The sequence below is a fragment of the Marmota flaviventris genome, chromosome 5 (assembly GCF_047511675.1).
Source record: "Marmota flaviventris isolate mMarFla1 chromosome 5, mMarFla1.hap1, whole genome shotgun sequence".
NCBI lineage: Eukaryota > Metazoa > Chordata > Mammalia > Rodentia > Sciuridae > Marmota > Marmota flaviventris.
Genome location: NC_092502.1, coordinates 112431733 through 112452182, shown reverse-complemented (window position 1 = coordinate 112452182; position 20450 = coordinate 112431733). Strand labels below are relative to the sequence as shown.

The 20450-nt window shown below is 35.4% G+C and overlaps 1 non-coding gene across 1 annotated transcript; it reads left to right on the top strand.

Moving 5' to 3' along the window:
* The first annotated feature begins 864 nt into the window (after positions 1–864).
* LOC114105255 (U6 spliceosomal RNA) lies at positions 865–972 on the top strand. The gene has a single exon (XR_003584976.1). It is a non-coding gene; the product is annotated as a U6 spliceosomal RNA (small nuclear RNA).
* The last annotated feature ends 19478 nt before the right edge of the window (positions 973–20450 follow it).

Below are 20450 nucleotides of genomic sequence, written 5' to 3'. Positions count from 1 at the left end.
GCCTTGACCTCCCCCTAGTCTTTGCAAGATCTTCTGGCCAGACCCTGGTAGGTGTCTGACAGCCTATTTATCTCCAAATTCATCATGTGAACCACTTGGGCACTTATGTCAGCTCAAGACTCAGCTCAGGCACCATGGCACATGGCACCAATAACCAGACATCTAGCTTCTGACCTATGCATGCATTCCTGATGCCTCTTCCTGATGCTTCCATCTTCTTTGTGGACAGACAGCCTTTCATTACTGAGTATAAAATGATGTATTACTTATGAGTCTTCTGTGCAGGGATGCCTGGTGGCCTGAGAGTCAGCACCTTCTCAGAAACCAGAATGGGAGGCCATGCAAGAGCCATCTGGCTTTCTCCCCTACCTGTGAAAGGTGTGTATTTTTCATAGCTTGACCTTCAGAATAAAAAAAAATGGCAATGAAATATCCATTAAAGGAGAAAGTACAAATGAACAGTTTAATATTTGCTGAAGTATTTTCAATACTTAAACCTCACAAGGCCAGGATGGCCCAGCTGCACAACTCTGGGGGTAGGATTATTGCCTCTGGAGTTGTCCTATGTGTCACTGTGATCCGCTTTTGTTTTAAATACATGTGTCCATTTGGGGCGAGATATTAAGTGGAAAGAAAGGGTGCCAAATGGTAGAATACCTTTTTTTTTTTTTTAATATGAAATGCTTCACAAAGGATGAGGCAGTAATCAAATTCTTAGCCATGATTTTCTTAAAATATTTGCTCCTGTAATGGAGGAATAATCAGGAAAAAGAGTTTCATTCAAGTTAAGGGGCAAGAAGCTCTGGATGAATACATTTTGACTGTCCTGCTCTTTCATCTTCTTCATCAAGAATGCCTGCATGCGTGCTTGCTTTGACAGCACTTATACTAAAACTGGAACAATACAGAGAAGATTAGACATGGCCTCTCTGCACAGATGACAAGCAAATTTGTGAAGCATTCCATATTTTTAAAAAAATACCTATGCACAGCACCCATGACCACTAATGTCTCTAACCTGTGAGGCCATTCCTAGGACAGGATCCTGATGCTTCTCTGTTTCCACCTTTTGCATAAACAGACAAGCTTTCTGGGTCTCAGTCTTCTTTTGGTAATTTCCCATGAAAACATAAAATATATATATTAAATATGTGACATGCTGAATTGTACTCTTTAAAACGGTGAATTATGTCAATAAAGCTATTATTTTTATCTATTTACTTTTTTGGTACTGGAAACTAAAACCCAAGGGCCCTTAACCTCTGAGTCACATCTCCAACCACCCTTTAAAGTATTTTATTTAGAGCAGGATTTTACTCATTTGCTTAAGGCCTCACTAAGTTGCAGAGGGTGACCTTAAACTTGGATCCCACTGCCTCATCCCCAGCCACTGAGGTTACAGGCATGAGCCACCATGCCTGGGGCAAAGCTGTTCTTATTTAAAAAGTGGAGGGAGGGGGAAGACATGTAATCATACACACACAATATTATTTTTTGCTCATTAAAAAAATAAGGGCCATATCTCATGAGTTTCTCTGATCTTGGATTTCCTTACTAATCCATAAACTGGAGAAATCCCTCCAAATTAATTTACATCATCCATTTATATGATTTTTGATGCAAATACATTTTATGAATCTAGTGACATATTCAACTCTTCCTTTAATAAGCACTTTATTTCTGTTTTTTTCCAATAGAATAATTCTTCACTTAAACACTTTGTAAATATATCTTTTTCATATTGGTGCTATCTTTTTGTCTAGAATAAATTCATGAGTAAAATTGTGTGGACTATGGTATATATTTTCAATTTTATAAATATTGGCAGAGTGCTTTTCAAAAAAGACTCTGAAAATTTACATTTCTACAAGCACCATGGTAGATATTTTCCTGTATCTCTACCAAAAATAGGAATTGTACTTTTTTTGACAGTTTAATGGATATAAATTATCTCATTGTTGCTTCAACCTGATTGAATGTTTTTAATCGTCTGTTTTCAATTGACTGTATCTACTACCTCAACATCTGTTGGTTTGTTTTCCTTTTTATTGTTCATTTATAAAACTTATTTGCATAATAGAGATATTGACCATTTTTCTGTCCTATATATCATAAATATTTTCCCATGGTGGTCTCTTTTTCAAACAAATTTTTAAATTTTAAATATTGGAGCACAGCTATATTTTCTAATCAACCATACTAAATGTCTGTGTTTCAAAAATTGGTAAAAAAAAAAAAAAAAAAAAAAAAAACAGTCTTCCCCTCCTCCAGGATTGTATATATAGCAATTAAAAAAAATATTTATTTATTTTTCAGGTGTAGATGGACACATCACAATGCCTTTATTTTTATGTGGTGCTGAGGATGGAACCCGGGTCCCACCCGTGCTAGGCGAGCGCTCTACCGCTGAGCCACAATCCCAGCCCCTATATAGCAATTTTGAAAGATTTTGTTGTTTTAATTTTTACATGGAAGTCTTTAATACATCTGGAATTTTTTTTTTACATTTAGTATAAATTACCAGTCCAACTTAATTTTCTTCCAGATGGATAACCCCATATGGATTAAACCCTCTCTTTCTACTGTGTGAAATATCACCTTTGTCATATATTAAACTCCGGTTTATACTAGGATTTATTTCTCTTCATCCTCTTTATTCCATTGGCCTGTCTTCCTGTGCTAAGATTGTAGTCTTTTGTTTGTGGTAGCTTTATAGAATGCTTGCAGTAGACCACGTTCCCTCCTCAACATTCTCAGTGATCACCTTTAGTTTACTTTGTTTCATGTGCACCAGGATAAGGAGTCATTGCAGAAGTCATACTGTTGGAGATGGAGAAGACAAGGGAAAAGAAATACTGCAGAATAAAAGCTATCCATAATAAAAATAATATGTAAGATAAAATCCCATTCCCCTCTTGTACTTTACCCAACTCCATAGAAGATGATGGTGTGAATGTTAGCATGGGCTACATTATCACCATGATGATATTTCCAAATGAGCACCATAACGTTACCCAGTCACTATGGTTATGAGAAAGTGTCTGAGATCTCTGCCCCTGGAAGTGAGTTTGATCTCTGAATGCAGAAATGAGTGTAGTTGGTAAAATATGGCCTTTTTAAAGGGGAATCATCTTTTTCTCCAAATGATCAACCATACTAAATAACAAGCAGAGCTGGACATTGTTTTGGAAGTTAAATATCCTGATGGACCCAACTCATTATTGCACATTTGTATTGCACTCTGAAAAAGGCTAAGTGCACAAAGAAAAAAATGGCTTCATGGACAAGCTTGGATTTTTCCCGTGTGTGAACAGATCCTTTCTGCCTCAGGAGTTTTTATTTACACCAGCCCTCCCAAGGGTCCTGCCATCTGCTCATTCTTTCTCACGGTCTCAGCATCCTATGTTAAGAGTTCAGATTTACATAATTGGTTATTCCTGATTGGAGTAGATGTGTTTTAACTCACTTTGGGAAATATGCAGTAAACAAACAAACAAACAAAAAGCCCTCACATTGTAGATTTTTCAGAAGACTTATTTTCTTTTTCCTTTCAAATTCTTTTTTTTCTATTCCTGAGCTTCTTCAGTCTTTATGATTGTTTTCCTTATTTAGTGAACTTGATTATATTTTCTGTGAAACTATTATAGATTTACCCCTTATCCTATCCAAAAAGAATGTGTAATTTATTTATATGTAATTTATTTATTCACTATTTAGTGAATAGATTTTGTATAGATTTTGTGATAGAATAATGACAAGGGAAGATTTAATGAAGTCATTTTAGAAAATTGATTAGCAGTTATCTTGTATGTGAAGTTTCATTGGGTTATTGAGGAGGCTTATAGAAAAAAGATGGTATAGAAAAACCTAAATGCCCACTTTCTCTTTTTCTTATTGCATAATGTATTAGGATAGGATATTTATGTTCCTCCCATCAGGGTGGTTTATGTATAATTCTTCTGGGAAAAAGTAGGTATCATAGATTAGGTTTTTATAATTAGTTTTCAAATGTTCAAATTCGAATCATCAGAAAGATTTATATAAGGTGGAATTTTGGATTGTTTATTGAAAGCAGCCTATCAAGAATGTTATGTGGGATGAAGGTTTCAAATGACAAGTGATTAGTTTTTAAGTAGAGCTTCATCTGCCCTCTGAAACTACATCAAAAGATGAATTTCAAGCCCTCTTGGCCAGCTTTTCAGAGGAGATTTTTACACAAAGCTTCTTAATTGGTTGTCAGTAACACCTAGTTCTTTTCTGTTCATAAAATGTGGGAGAAGAAAAGAGGGACATAAACTCAACAATATGATTGTGTTGGAAATTATAGACACAGGCTTTGATTCCACATCTGTAGACTTGTTACTAAAGGCAAGGATTCCCCCACACTTCCCCTCATCATTATTCTAAAGCTGGTGTCAATTCAAGATAAGAAGAAAGTTCTAAAATCTAAGATTATTTTAATATCAAAGGGAGATAATGAAAACCGCATTTTTATCAAAATTATAAGCTTATGTTTTCTTTTTGAATTAAACTATATTAAAAAGTCAATTCCTAAATTTTAGCATAGAAATTCACAAAGAGTATGGGCAATGTTTATTTAGCCAGGGATTGGGGGGGGTCATAATTAAGTGTTGTGTTAATTTGATCTTGTTTAGAGTTTGACATCAAAAGGAATATGATACATGAAAAGAGAAAGGTTTCTTTTTAAAATAAAAACCTTAGAAATCAAAGTCAAATAAAAAACAATTTTTAAAATTTAAGTCAAAAAAGTTTTGGAGTGAATAAGACAGTAATGGAAAGAATTATATGACAGGAACTGGGCATGGTGGTGTATACCTGTAATCTCAACAGTTTAGGAGGCTGAGTCTGAGTAAAGATTGTTGGAAGCAGCAGAGAAGACTGAGTCCTAAAAAGGCCAAGCAGACAGGAAAGAGAGCTGCTACAGCTCTGAAGGGATCACACTGAGAGCCCATCAGGATGAGAAATGCTTCAATGTCTTCCCATGTAGACACAGGTGCTAAGAATCAGAAGGATTGCATTCTCCATCATGCCTTCAGACTCTATCTTTCAGAACTTAGTGTTAAAGATGAGAGTGTGGAAGCTGGATGTGTAGCTCAGTGGTAGAGGACTTGCCAAGCATGTTCTGGATCTTTTCACCAGCAAAACACACAAACACAAAGAGATGAGAGCATGAGAGAGTATAACTTTCATCTCTCATAATGGGAATTTAGTTGACTTACAGGCAATAAAATTATAATGTCTCAATAAGAGCATAGATTGATTTATACTAATTACATAAAAATATAAAAAAGAAAATGCAGGGGATGGGAATGAATCTGCAAGATAGGTAGACTTTTAAAAGCTTAGTGCATTTAGCTGAAGCCAGAGAAGAGGTTCCTCTAACAAAAACATGATTCTATTCTCTGTCTTTTCTTCCTCCTCCTCCTCCTCCTCCTCCCCTTCCTCCTCCTCCTCCTCCTCCTCCTCCTCCTCCTCCTCCTCCTCCTCCTCCTCCTCCTCCTCTTCTTCTTCTTTTTCTTTTCAGTACAAGGACTGAGCCCAGGGATGCTTTACCATTCAGCTACATCCTAAGTCCTTTGTGTTTTTCATTTTGAGGCAGGTCTCACTAAATTTCCGAGTATTTGGTAAGTTATCTAGGCTGGCCTTGAACTTGTGATACTACTGCCTTAGCTTAGTCGCTGGGATGATAGGCATGTGCCACAGTATCCAGCAAGGATCTAATTCTCTTTCAGAGCTGTTTTAAAGCATGGTCTGCATCAGCAGAATGGCAGGAGTTTGTAAAAGCTCCTTAGGGCCTCTGACTCCACACTCTGCTATGAAATCTTCTGTTGCAGGAGCTGCCTTCAGTGAGGCAGCAGCAGTTTTTCTTCTCTTTCACTTTCCTTGCTCAATTTATTTATTTATTAAAGCTTTTTTGTTTGACCAGTCAGAAGTATATATATATATATATATATATATATATATATATATATATATACACACACACACACACACACACACATATATATACATATATATACATATAAGTAAATGTCTGCTTAGTTTTATCTGCTGCACCAAATTTCAATCACGTTTTATCCTCTATGTTTTACTTGTGTTACCTTAAAGCAGTTTTTTATTCTCTATGTTTTATTGGTGTTACCTATTGTCATTTAAATTGCCCCTTTATTCTCCTTTAAATTTTTGTTTTACTCCGTCTGTTATTATTAACTTCTGTTTTAATTATTTTCTCCATGGCAGTTTTGTATTTTTAGAACATTTTTAGTTTTTATGCTCCCTATATATGACCCTTATATATAAGTTTCCCCTCTGACATGTCTTATTCTGCTAGTTATTTATATATTTTCATGATTTTAGAATGTATTCCTTTTACTCCTCAAGATTTTCTCTATAGCTTTCCCTTATGTTTTTTCCCCCTTCTCTTAAAGATAATATGGCTTGTTTTCTAAATAGCAGTGCAAGAAACACTGTTCAGAGCATGACAGCAGTGGAGGATTGGAAGGTGAGTTGAATGGGGGTGGCAAGTTGAGGTTTGTTGATAATTACATAATATTTTTGCAGGTTACAATTATTATGGTCTTAATTTGTAATTTAAGATTTTGTAAGTAACTAGTTGTCTGTCTGTTTAGGAACTGGAGCAGCTCCTCAAAGTGATTTTTGTGGAAAATCTTGGATCTGTTCATAGGTTGACAATTGACTCAAGTCATTCTCATTTAAAATGGGGGAGAAGTATAGAAATGTTGAGCTTTCAACTCAGAAAAGAGTAGCTGTGAGAGGCTGAAAATATAATAGAGATTTTCTTACACAAAATCCTTTTTGATGAACCATTTTTAAGCAACATTTAAAAACATGCACAGAGCAGGTCCATATTGAAGAAAAAAGAAGTTCTATGAAAACACTTACAAAACTATTCAAGTACAATCTGTGTTACTTAACAAAAAGGATGTGTTCTGAAAAATGCAATCTTAGGTAACTTCCTCATTGTGTGAATATCATAAGCCTACACAAATCTAGGTAGTATACAGAGCCTACTACACACTTGAGCTATGTAAATATTCTGTTACTTCCAGACTACAAAATTGTACAGCACATTAAAGTACTGAATGTTATAGCAATTTCAGCAAAATGGGAAAGAATTGTGTATCCAAATATATCTATTTGGATATATATTTATATCTAGGTGTGTTTACAACAGTGTCACTACAAACACCTAAATAAGACATTGTGCTATGACGTCATGGTAGCTACAACATCACTAGGTGATAACAACGTTTCAGCTCCTTCAAAACTTAAGGGATCACTATTGTACAGGCAGCACATTGTTGACTAAAATTGTTTTCTTCTTTAAGTATAAACTATGTATATATTGAAAGAGAAGTTGTTCCTCTTCTTCCAGCAACATGAAAGATTAAACTCCTGGGTCTTCCTGCTCATTTCAAATATAGAACATTCAAGATAAAATGCATATTTTAAAATATTTTCCAAAAACATTTTTTTGGGAAAAAGTCTCCAGGTTTCAAAACAAAGAAAAAAAATGCCCAAATGGCATAGCCATGAGATAATGACATGGTGGCTTTGTAGGATTTTAGTCCAAGACACAGGATCAAATATTTGAGAATAATAATTTAAAAACATTGTGCAGAGATTGGAGTTGTATTCTTAGATCCTATTTTTATAGATGTCACTGAATAGACTTGTTTAAAAAGAAAGAAGAATGAAGTATTTAATGTGAATTTATCAATAGTTCCTGAGGAAGAGGTAGGTTGAACCCTCATAATAGCAAGTGTTATTTGTCATAATAAATAAGCCTTTTAAAAATCAGTTTTTAGGGTTGGGGCTGTAGCTCAGTGTCAAAGAGCTTGCCTGATATGTATAATGCACTGGGTCCAATCCTTAACACCAGATAAAAATGAACAAATAAAACAAAGGCATTCTGTCCATCTACAATATATATATATATATATATATATATATATATATATATATATATATATATATATATAAAGTCAATTTATAAAGTTAGAAGAGGATTTGGGTACCATGATGCAGTAGTATAATTTTTTAATGTTCTTGAATCCCTTTATTAATGCTGACCAGAAACTAGGACAGTCACAGTGAATTTAGCTTAAAAACAAAAAAGATAGTATTCACTATTACATTAGGAAACAAGATTCCAAAAGACATAAATTAGAGAAAGTGAGAAGGAAGCATGACATTGTAAAATCTGAGTGGACAAGCAGAAAGAAGCAAAAACCAGGAATATTTCAAAATAATCAGCAAGTGTCATCACAAGCCCACTTAAGAATAGCAGCTGAAGGTGAAAAAGGTTTTATACACACCAGTTTCAAGAAGGGTACAAGGGGTAGAGTTAGGTCTAAAGGGGCAGAATAAACTCATGAACACTGAAAATGAAGCACAAATTTAAATAAAACTGACAGGGATATAACACAAAATGGGCAGAACAGTGACAGTGGGAGCACAATGTGAAACCTTTTATAAAAGTAGAGGAATAAAACAAGAAGAGTCAGAAAGTAGGAGGAAATCATTATCACTTCATTTAAACTACAAAGAAGATTGGTGATGCTAACAAGCAGTTATTATGTTCCAGCTGCTCATCCTATAAGTTAAGGGAAACTGAGTTGGATCCCATGTAAAGTTATTTTGAGAGAGAGGGAGGGAAGGAGGGAGGGAGGGGGAAAGAGAGAGAGAGAGAGAGAGAGAGAGAGAGAGAGAGAGAGAGAGAGAATATGAATTACACTAAAGTCCTTATCAAGAATTGAAAGCAGAAAGGTATAAAAACATAAAAAGGGTGACTTGAAAATGTAATTTTTCAAAATCAGCAAAATATTAATAAAAAATTTGGTGATAGAAAAGAGCAGCATAAACAAGAATGATATAACTCAGACAAGAGATGATAAACATCAGGAAAGAAAATAATCAAATTAAAAAAAAAAAACACTTCAAAAATGAGAACTCATTTGAACAAAAACAAGAACAAATAAACACACCAAATAACACCTGGAGATAAAAATAATGCAGGAAAAAAAATAAAGAAAAAATGAAATGAACAAGACAGGCAAAGAAGGCCCAACATGCATATATTAGGAATCCCTGGAAAAGACAACTAAAACAACAGAAAAGAACAACTACCCAAAACTATAATTCATGAAAATATTTTGTAATTAAAATCAAGTAAAAAACATGAGAAATTTGAACATTTATATGTGAAATTCTGCATTATGTCATTTAAAATATACACAAAGCAAGGTCACATTATAGTAAAATTATTAGACTTAAAAGAAAAAATAAAACAAATTGATAATCAAGCAAAATGACCAAAAAATTTATCAAGAAAAATAAATATGATGTCATCAAACTTTTTGATGGTTAAGTTGTCAGCCAGAAGACAATGGTATATTGGAAGTATATTGGAAGATAATAAGAGAAAATGTGAGCTAATTAACCAAAATGACTTTTTGGTCAAAAGTTTCACATAGTGTTAGGAACATGCAACAATTTAGCAAACATTGTTTTCTTTCTGAGGAATCTTCTAGAGAAAGAGCTTCTGGAAATAATAAAAAAGGAAGTAAAACTGAAATAAGTACTGGTGATGAGTGCAAGTATACATTTACATGTAGAATTGCAATCAGATGATGATTGTACAAGAAAAAGTATAGTATGTAATGGCTACATACTCTGAAAATGAGTACATAATACAACTGTCAAAATATTAGGGATAATAGGGAAATGTATGAAAAATCAAACAACTTACCAATTATTTTATTGTTATTATTTGGGGGTAAATTAATATTATTTCAAGTGAGATATTGGAGGAGATGCAAAGAAAATAAGACATTATTGCCTCTTAATATTGCTCATAGTTGAAACTAAACCAAATCAAAAAAGGGGAAGGGTTGTTATATAGCAACACACACATAGGCATATATACATACATATATGTTTATATACATACTTACATAATGGAACATTAAGAGATATATACATGTATAATGGCATGTTGCTACCTTAGAGTATGTAGCAAACTAATGACATCATGGAAACAAAACTATCAATAGTATCAAAAAATAAAATGTAGTGAAAAATATCTGATAAACAAAGCATCTATTACCATAATAAGTATATCATTTTATGTAATCAAGTAGTTTATGTATCTACTTTTTCAAATATATATATATATATATATACATATACACACACACAATTTTATCATATAAGGAATGTTCACAAAAATTAACAGTTGTATAAAAATCCATGAATTCTAAAGATCAGGTATAATATTGGACCATTTTCTTATCATGATGGAATAAACCAGAAATAAGCAGAACTAATAAAATGAAAGCATAAATTTAAAAGTTAGAGAACAAAATACTATAAAACCAAAAACTATGTTTATGAAAAATAAAACAAAATAGATAAATTGTATGGTTTAATAAGTATCCCCCAAAGGCTTCTGTATAGAAGAATTGGTTGTCAGGCTGTGGTGTTAGGAGATGGGGGAAGCTTTAGGAAGTGGACCTTAATGGAGGTTATGTGATTGGATGTGTGTTCCCGAAGGGGATATTGAGAATCTGGCTCCTCCTCTTCCTTTTTTGTTTTTTCTTTGCTTTACAGCTACCATGAAGTGAGGAGTTTCCTCTGCCATACGTACTCACCATAATATACTATCTCATTACAGGCCCCCTACCAATGGGGTCAACTGACCAAGAACTGATACCTTCCTTTGAAACATCTGTCAAAATAAATGTTTTTAGTAAGTTGTTTATCCCAGATAAATTTTGTTATAGTAATGGAAAGATGACTACCAAATAAGCTACTAGCTAACTAATCAAGAAACATGGGCAGAAAGTGTAAGTGCACATAATTAGAAGAGAGAAGATGCAACCACGAACTCAGAAAACAATATGATAAATTTAGGAGACTACTTATCATAACTCCATGGAAATAACTTTAAAAGCCTAGAAACAGTAGATTACTATTTAGGAAAAAATACAAAGTATCAAAATTAACACCAAAGAAAACAATCTACACAGACAAATGACCTTATAAAAATAGAGACGTAACTTCAGGTATCCCATAAAAGAGAACCATCTCCAGGTAGTTTCATGGGAGAATTTAACTAAGCCGTTCATGACAATAGGATAATAATGATACTTAAAATATTTCAGATCATATAAGAAAAGAGTTTGGGGTTTGGTTTTGTTTTGTTTTTGTCAATACTGGGGATTGAATCTAGCTGTGCTCTAGCACTGAGCTGCTTCACTGGCCCTTTAAAATTCTTGTAAAATTTTTAAGACAGACTCTCACTAAGTTTCCCAGGCTGGCCTCAAAGTTGGGATTCTACTGCCTCAGCTTCCTGAGTCACTAGGATTACAGATATGCACCACCATGCTATGTGGTAGAGTTTATTTATTTTTTTTTATAAATCAAGTATTACATACATTCCCAAAGATGACATAGATTATATTGGAATATAACAGAGCAATTGACTTATCACATATTGACACAAGTGTTTGGAATACAATTAATTATCAGTAAATAGGCTTTCCTGCTACATGAATAAAGAGGTATGAATGAGTAAAGTTTATTCTAATAAAGCAAAGATGTTTTATTGTCAGAAAAAGATATTTAAATTCACCATACTAATGATTTTACAGTATATAATTACATCATCATTTACACAGATGCAGAAAAGGCCAAGGAAAAAGGTCCAACAGCACTTACATTGAAAACACTCCAAAAAATGGAATTGATGGCTATTTCCTGAAGATGTTAAAATGTTAATAACATAACCCTGACCTATGATCCAGAAATTCCACTGTAAGAGAATTCTTTACACATAGGCCACAAGATATGCATGGTTGCATTGTTTGTAACAGTAAAAACTGGAAATAAGCATAATAATCACCAAGTGACGTTGTGAGGTATTTATTCAATACAGTGCCACACAATAGTTAATATGAATTAACTAGCCCTAAATGGACTGGCTATGCACCTATCTACTAATGTCTATCTGTGTGACCTGGGCAAATCTACTTAATCTCCCTAAGTTTTTGGTATTTCTATCTGTAAAGTAGAGATAACGGTATCTCCCCTGCAGTGTTGTAGTAAGAATTAAAGTTAGTATAGTGTACAGATTTTTGTACAATGTAAGACATGGCAGGCACCCCAATGATGATTATCTCAGAAGTACACTAGCACTGCCAAGTTTACTTAACTGAATTACAGCAGGCAGACTAAATAGAGCTTTAATATTAAGGCAGAAGTGGCCAGGTTCTTTCCGTTACGTTGTCTCAGCTGAGGTCCCCATCTCATATTGCTTAAATTACTGTAACAAGCTCCTATCTGATCTTCCTGGATCCGCTAAGTCTCTTCTTATCAAAAGAGTTTTTCAAACCACGGATCATGTCCCATTAGAGGGTTGTGAAATCAATTTAGGAGGCCCAAACCAGAATTTTAAACAATGAAATAGATTAGAAAATATTTATCACACACAATGCAACCGAGTTTTGCCTTGTGAAACTACTTTTGTTGTTGTTGTTGTTGCTCTATTTCTATGTGTGTACAGGGTTGCCTTGACATTTTTACTCTGGGTGATGGAGTTTGACAGTAGCTGCCTATGTCCATTTTCTGTAAGTCAGCTGGAGTGATGCAAATCTTATTATGCCACTTTCTGATTTCCTCTTTAATGGCTCTCAACAGCTTTCATAAGGAAGTTAAATTTCCCTAGCACACAAGTCCCTTCATGATCTTAAAGCTGTTTTTCCAGGTTTGTCTCTCATCTACTACTTCCAGATTCCCTTAGTGGGCACCATGGTAATCTGTTTGTGGTTTACTGGAGAAGTTATCCTGATGATGGCCGACATGCCTTTCCACAGGCTCCTTCCCTTGGCTGCATGTTTCATACTTCTGTAACATTTCTGGTTTATGCTCTCAAAGTCAGAGCATGTCTGTCATTCCCTCATGAAGCCTTCCCTGATGCCCTGTTCCCTCTGAACTCTGTAAGTGGCATGTCATTACCGGTATAGTAATACTTGTTTCCATGTTATTTTAAATTTATTAACCTTCCTTACCACCAGGACTTAAGTTTCTTGAAAAAATGGATTGTGATTTATTTAAGAACCTTCAACTGGCATTAGAGGACCTGACATCTCCCAGGAACTCAGTATGTGTTTGTTGATTGCTTGATTGGTTGTGTCTATACATGGGTAACAAATGAGAGATCCTGGAATACCTAATGAAAATATTTAGAATGAATTTGTTTTATTTTTTTTTCCTAAGTTCAAAATTTAATTGCTACAGGAGTTATTATGTTTTATGGTCAGGCAGAAAGAAAAGAACCATTTGGAATCACTGATAGAAAAACAGATATAAATTCAATTGCTTTTTAACATTATATAGTCTTTATCTATTAACTTCAACACTATGCTTAGGAAATCAACGTGTTAGTGTCTTTTACATATAAAAGAAAAAGTTACTAAGTGCCTGAAAGCAGCTGCTTAAATAATTTTCATCTCTGGAGCTGCTTTTATGGCAGTCTCTCCCCACACATCCTTATTAGGGAAATAAGTGTGTGGGGTGAGTGTGTGGGGTGATAAGTCTTTTGAGTTAGAAGATATGTCAAATCATTAGTTTTAAAAGAAGTGACATATGGTGGGCAAGGAAGATTCCTTTAGATAGATTGCATGTGGATCTGATATAAGTAAAATTTACTATTACTCTTCAAAGATGGATTTTGGGGTTTTAGGCCATTTTTATATTATAATTTTCCTCTTCCTGCCTTTTGATCTTTTTTTTTTATGGTTAAAAGCTTCATAAAAGTAAGGCTATAGGAAAAATTCAGTGTCAAGTTTCTAATGTTGATAAAAATGACAGTTAATTATTAATGTGTCTTGGGAACTAGACTACATGCTACATGTGCATTACCCCATTAAATCCTCATACCAATCCTAGAAGCCTAAATTGGGAGAATTAAAATTTAGAAAGTAAATTAGATTGTCACAGTTACATAGTTCAAGATAATTTCTTGCTTCTTGTTTAAAAAAAAATGGCAAAATTCACCTATCAGTGAGAAGGTGGAAATGAGGTACCAAATAGAAAATCTGAATTTATCTTTGTAGGTGTCTTCTCCCAAAACATCTTCCTAGTCTTGGATTATGGGTGGCACACTGGCAATCAATATCATACTGTTTTTCACAGTTTTTCCTTGTCTGATAACTTTGCTATACCATTGACAAATTAATGAAAATTCAGAAACTAATGGCATGTCCATGTTTTGGAATATTTAGGGATATATTAAGCAAACAATAGAAAAAGTTAAAAATTCAATTAACAAGTTACAAATGTAAATAAATGTTCCAACTTTATAATTAGAGATATAATTGTCATGAATATTCAAGAATGAGAGAAAAAGAAATGTACTACTTAACTACCTAACTCTCCCTGTAGAGATCAGGGAGGACTTTTTGAAGAGGCAAGACTTGAACTAAGGGTTGAGGGATGAATAAAGGATTTTCAGTAGAATTCTTAAAGGCATGCTGAAAAGTTTGGATCCCACCACAGCAGGGGCCCTAGAAAGCAGCCTCAAAGAACACATATCTAGAAAGCTGATAAAAGCATTAGCCAAGCAACCAGGATAAGAGAAATGTGACTTCCCAGACATTTCACGTTCCCCAGACTTCAAAATCTGCTAAAATTACAAGAAATGAAGTTGCTTTATGAATATTTGATGTAAGTTTGATGGTGGAGACTGAAGTAAGTTTTGGGAATGAAGAAATTTGATGACTATTGTTCTAAAGTCCCATGTGCCTAATCCTTACCATTTTTTCAGACTGCATTTCTTTCTTTGTTGAATGAGGCAGGGTCCTATAATCCTATTACTCTGAGCATTTACAGTATGTTCCCAGACAATGCGATAAGGATTATCCTTCTTCTATCCTGCACCCCTCCTCATCTGCTTTTGAATTCTTGACAATAGCATCAATCAGAAGACCAAAGGAAGATCATTAATTACCCTTGAACTTCTTGGAAGTACTAATTTGAGAGAAAGCCCTAAAGGACCTTTCAGCTATTGTTTTGGAACACACAAAATATTGGAAAAGGGTAAAATCAAGAATAGGGCATGTTTTACTTTTCCAGATCTGCTTGGCACAAGTGCAAAAGAAACCACAGATGGAAGCTCACAGATGGAAGCCTGCTGATCATACAGCTGTTTCTTTGTTGGTACAGAAAACCAATTGTGGGTGGGAGCAATACAGGAAGAGACAATATTAGAATGCGATGGCATTTTAATTATACCTACCATAATTCTAATGTTCGGTTCTGTGGTGAATTGTTTGGGGAGTTGTCTTGAAATTAGAATCTGATCCTACAAACTTGAATCAATTAAAGTAGCACTGTTTGGAAATATAGAAAAAAGCAAATTTGAAAAAGATTTTCCAGTTATCTTGCTTTGTAATGTTTAGACTTCCTCCAATGACTTTTAGCCTGGACAGGAGAAAGGGAGGGAGAAGGCCATGAGATTAAGTGCCTCATTTCTGTTCCCTAGAGATATTCATTGAAGAACATCTTGAGCTCCTTGAACTATTTAAACTGTCTCTGAATACTTCCAGAGAAGCCAGTCATGCTAGACATGCATTCTCCTTGCCTGAAAGAGATAAGTAATATGACTCTAACCTAGTGCTAGCATCCCTTTTTTTTCCAGGAAAGGAAACATGAGAGCCAAATAAGTAGGTCACTTATTAAGAGTCATACTGAATTTCATTCCATAAGTATTTATGAGCCTGCTAAATTCCAGACATAGGGGAGAGCAAGGGAGACACTGTTCTTGCCCTCCTGGAGCTTGTTGTCTGATAGGAAAAACACACATTGAGCTCATGAATTAATTATGTAGGGAAGAGGGGAAATGCAAAGTTAACAGTGATATGAAAGCATGTAAGATTCCGGACTAGAAATAGATGAGGAGTCAGCACAGCTCTCTTGGACGATTTAAGGTTCAGATATAGAATAGAGCTATAGGCAGTGCGGAAGATGAAAGAGCTTTCATGCCAGAAAGAGCAGAAGAAGCAGCCTGTGTGAAGGCTGAGTGACTGACAAGAGTGTACTTGTTTGAGGAACTGAGAGGACTGGAGTACAGAGGCCTCACACACGAGGCCAGGGATGCAGATAGGGATTGAACTGAGAGAGCCTGGACACCATACAAATGACATTTCACTTTGTTCTCAGAGCAAGAGAAAGCAAACATTTTTAAAGACCAAAGCAGCATGCTCTGGCATGAGCAGTTTTAGAAGGTCCCTGTGGTGATTGTGTATGCAGGATGATTTGGAAGGTGGTAAGTGTGGAAGCAGACTTAATCAAGAGACGCTGGGGCAGTGGAAATGAAGAGAATTTCACAGACTCATGAGAGATTTAGGAATCATGTCAACAAGGTTTGGTGACTAATGAGATATGAATTATGAAAGACAAAGTGGTGTAGGAAGAGAGCCAATAAGTAGACTGAGATGATTCTTTTATCTTCTAATGCTTCAAATTTTATAAGAATGTATGTGTTTTTACCTATGTACCTAGAAACAAATAAAAATATAAAACGTGAAAAAAATATAAGATTAGATAAAAACATCCATGTGCAACACTTAGCACCTGATGAGCAGCCAGTAAATGTTAGCTGTTTAGACATAGAGACCTGGAGCTCAGAGCGAGGTCCAATAGACGTGTGCACTGAACAGTGTGTTTCTAAGAGGAACAAAAGTCAGAGAGTTGGTGAAATTGACTGGAGAGAGCATGTTGGCTCTCAGGAGAGCCAAGAGTTGAGCTTTGAGGAAGAAATTACTGAATCATCAAGGGAGTCTTAGAAGGGGGGGCCAGAAAGGCAGGAGGAACACCGTCCCTGGGGTCAAGGTGAGCAGTAGTTGGAAGCAGAAGTAAGCAATCTGGCGTACAATTGCAAGCCCTTGTAAATGGAAAGCTGCAAAGCAAGCTTTAAAAAACGCTAAACTGGAGCCTTGAGGAGGCTCTTTGGATAATCAGGCCACAAGCTTTGGTCTCAACTGTCTGAATCTTGGTTTTAAATCAGATCTTGGCTTCTGTTCTGGAACCTGAGCCATTTGGTTGGCCATCTGGAAGTTAAATCTATACTTCTTATGGATTCTCCATCATGCTATTTAAAACTGAGTTGATAAAAAGATCTCACTGATGTCATAGAGGAAAGCAAAAAGCTACAAAGAAAAGAAATTTCCTCCTGTTCACTCTTATTTCAATGCTGACCACTTCATAACCCTTATTTTTTTTTAACAAAAAGTTTCTTGAATTATCATCCTCAGTTTTTTCATCCTAATTTTCTTTTTTTCATATAAATTGATAGTGGAAAAAATATGGTGGTTTCTTACCATCATAAAAAAGAGATCAGTCTTGTTTATAATGTTAGAGTAGAAAGTTTAACAAAACCTCTTCATTTCATGTACATGGAAAAATCCCAAGAAGAGAGGGGTTTAATTTTTTACTGTTTTCCAATTACATAGCCTTTTACTTTAAGGCAATCAAAAATACTAGTTTCTATTAGGAAATAAAATAATTAATCCTAATTGCCCCATGGAGAGACTGGGGAACCAAAGAAATAAGCAGTCAGAGTGCCAGATTCTACCAAGATTATGAGCCAAGGGAATGATGATTCAGCTGCTTTAAACAGTTCATCCAACTCCACATCAGTTCTATATGCTCAAGGTGCGTGAGAGGACAGGGTTAAGGTCTGCATTTTGCACCTTAACCTCATGCTGGCTTTGTTTTGAATTCTAGGCTAGTCATTGACTTTTGGGAACATTGCTTTCCTAATCTGTGGCTTGGTGATCACAGTCCTGCCATCCTTGCAGGCTGCCAGAAGAGTGGCTAAGCTCTCCTCCACAGAAGAGCTCTTGGTAAAGTTCTCAGCACATAGAAAATTCCTATGGTACAGCCATGATTATTAAATGTGGGGATTCTCTCAGGAGAATTAATCTGTTCATTTTCATCTGCCCCACATTAATTTCACAGATGGTTTACTATTCTCCCTGATCTTCTTCTCCCACACTTTAGTATTACAAACACAACAGTTATGACTTCTAATCAACCAACTCAGTTATGCCAAATAGATTTTTAAATTCTTTTTCTCAAACCCCACCTTGATTTGGATTTTGAAACATTATTGGTCTGGGAAGGATACACACTTGACCACTATCAATTCAGAGAATGTCTTTCCCCTTTCCCTACTCCTTTTTCTGGTGGCATAAGAAAATGTGTGAAGCATACATAATTCTGAAGCATGAGAAGGGGGAACTTTTGTGGCTGTAGGGATAGCTCAGTGGCAGATGGCAGAGCACTTGTCTGGCATGTGCAAGGCCCTAACTTCAATCCTAGAAACACACACACACACACACACACACACACACTCACACACACACTCACACACAATTATGGTTTGGATGTGAGGTGTCCCCCAAAAGCTCATGTATGAGACAATGCAAGAAGGTTCAAAGGCGAAATGATAGAGTTATGAGAGCCTTAACTTAATCAGTGAATTAATCACATAATGGGATTAATTGAGTGGTAATTGAAGGCAGGCTGTGGCTGGAGGTGGTGGGGCATTGGGGGCTTGGCTTTGGGGTATGTATTTGTATTTGGCAAGTGGAGATCTCTCTCTGCTTCTTGATCATCATGTGGTCCTCATAATCTTCCACCATGATGTTCTGCCTCAACTCAAGCCCTAAGAAATGGAGTCAGCTGTCTAAGGACTGAGATCTCTGAAACCATGAACCCCCAAATAAATTTTAATGCTCTATAATAGTTCTGCTTGGGTCCTTTAGTCACAGCAGTGAAAGAACTGACTAAAACACACAAACCAAACAAACAAAAAGAAGTGAGATTTGTCCATAAACGTGCAAGGAGTGGTTTCAAGGTCCATACTATGGCCTTTTCTTGATCTTCGTCACCATCCCTGGTCCCATTGGGTTTTCCACTATGTCTCGTGTGTCTCCTAATGGCTGTTGCCAGGACACAGGGCTCCTCTCTTGGGATATAGGAGCCAAGCTTTCTTCTCAGTTTCTGTTACTTGGTCTATACTCAAAGCTATCAAATTCTCCTGTGATCTTTGGCTTTAAAAACATAAAAACCAAAGACTTGCAAGTTACTCTGCTCTCTTTTTCGCCTGTCACATCCCTCATTTGTAGTGGAAAATGCAAAACCAACAACACACCTGGTGGGGGAAGAGAAAAGGGGACTATCAGAGAGGAAACAACCAAAGGTCAGGATCTCAAATGGCTGTCTTGCCCCTCAGGTTTACAGATGTATTAGGAAAGCTAATGTTCTCAACCATGGAGCACACTGAGGTCATAGGTCAAAAATGAAATGTCATGCAGAATTTATCATATATATGCAACTCAGCAGAAAGATGTTTTAAAAGTGTAAGTTTTGTTTTCCATGAAATGGATCATGACTGTACATACTAACTTAATGCATTTTAAAACTCCTTCATAAGTAATAAAAGAAGTTCCATTATGCTAACTAGAGGAATCTTGAAGTTAAAATTGGGGACCCACCTATTCCTCCCATGTTCCCTCTCCCTATCCCACTATGAATCAGCCTCCTTATATCAAAGAAAAAATTTGGCATTTTTTTTTAGGAGAGGGGGATTGGCTAACTTCACTTAGCATTATCTTCTCTAACTCCGAATAGACAAACTCTAGATAGGGCAGAGGGGTTGGAAGGGAAGGGAGGGGGGTATGGATTAATTAATGATGGATGAATGTGATGATCCTTATTATCCAAAGTACATGTATGAAGACACAAATTGGTGTGAATATACTATGTATACACCAAGAGATATGAAACATTGTCCTTTATATATGTATTAAGAATTATAATGCATTCTCCTGTCATATATAAATTAAATAATTAATTAATTTTTAAAAATTGACCCACCTATAGCAAAGACACACAAGGCCCAACATTATACGTGCTTTGGAAAAATAAACTCATTTTCTCTGGTATTTGTGTTTTGATCGAAGGCCTGACTCCATGCTTTTCAGCATTATAAGAATTTTTCTTTACTTATTCTTGACCCAATAATTCTGCAGAATTTAGCAAGAGGAAAAAAAAATGTTTACCTTTATCCCTATGGTCCACTTTTATAAACATCGCTTTCCTGTTTCCTGTTTACTTTTTGTATTAGAAGTAATTGGAGGGAAAATAACTCAAAATTTGGTTTGTAAAGGGACAAAAGGAATCGGAAGCACTATTTACCTACTTGACTGAAGCAGACCTTGGTAGCCATCTGGTACACCATGTTTTTGGGTAATTAACATGCATCCACATTTCTATTTAGTTTCCCTTTTGAAGTGAGTCTGAAAATGTGTTTTAACAGACTGCCTGAAACACAAAGGAGC